Source organism: Nanorana parkeri, unplaced genomic scaffold, assembly GCF_000935625.1.
Source record: "Nanorana parkeri isolate BGI_ZX_2015 unplaced genomic scaffold, ASM93562v1 scaffold371, whole genome shotgun sequence".
NCBI lineage: Eukaryota > Metazoa > Chordata > Amphibia > Anura > Dicroglossidae > Nanorana > Nanorana parkeri.
In genome coordinates, this window is record NW_017306639.1 from 1,258,302 (window position 1) to 1,259,601 (window position 1,300).

Sequence of the window (1,300 nt, forward strand, 5' to 3'; positions counted from 1 at the left end):
TTCTACCTACAAACCTGTAATATTGTAACATGTAGAATCGTGTAATTGAAGCCCATTCATAAGATGATAATTATAACAAGTAGACAGTCAGGGTAGTAAGTCCTGAGGACGGGCTCGGCTGCCAAGGTTTATGTCCGGGTACAAGAGATATAAATCATATTCATTTGTAGTTTGATGGAACGACGGAGAAGATAATTTGCGGTCTCATCGGTCATTGTCACATTCCGGATGCCACAGAAGATTCTTGTCTTGTTTGCAGTGCTAATTGCTTGTTTGTCTTCATTAGCCTCGTCTTCAGCCGGCTGGTCAGCTCCCTGGGCCTCTCTGGATGGTGGACGCCAGACCCTTCATGGAGAATTTCAAGGTGCTCTCGGGACGAGTGATGGGCCGAATATCCCCCGTGTTCGGTTCAACTTTAGAACATGGAAAAAGTTTGAATTCAAACTCAAAACTCTATGAGACCAGGGAACTCAGCTGAGGGATGGTGGGAGCACCTCATAATGGGCACAGCGGGTGTACAGACCCGGGAACTCAGCACAGGGATGGAAGGAAAATGTTACAGCTCTGCAGCATTGACGAAATATCAGATTTGTCCCTCACACAGAAAAGGGTTGTTAGTGATGTACAAACATTACACAAGGAAGACAGTTTCCTGGCAGAAGAAACTTCCGTAATTAGGAAGTATAAATGAACGTTGTATCACAATACGGAGAAAACAATCCGCAGTTTTATGAAACAGAACAAGACACATCCTGATACATGATTTATGACTTAACCCTTTGTTTAATAGTTGGCAAGAGGCCTCCAATCTCCCGTGTTGCTCCGTGGTGGTCACAATGGAGAGGCAGCTGAAACAAAATATACATTTCCCTTCTGGCAATTTAGGGAAGTGAAACTCCTCCTTTGTCATGACTGATGGATTCGTCAATTTTCGGCACTCCGTTAAAACCCCCAATAAACACACGGACTGCGCGACATGGATTTTAACGGCCACAGCGTCCCTTTTATTAAACCCAACCACTCTAACAATAACCAAATAATATACACAAATAATACTGTAACCGATGGTTGACCTGAGAAGGGGTCTTTGGGTGCCCAACAGCCCCAAAAAAGGCCTCTCCTACCACTCCACCCGTGTCCCCAGCCGCACCACAACCAGCTCGAGGACACTTGCTACTCCCAGGTTCCCAAGGGGCCAGGGCCCGCCCCCTACGGATCCGGACACCTACAGGGGGAAGCACCCATACCAGCTGATGGCCCCCCATTTTTGTAATCAACTCCAATTTCATAGCCCCCCCCC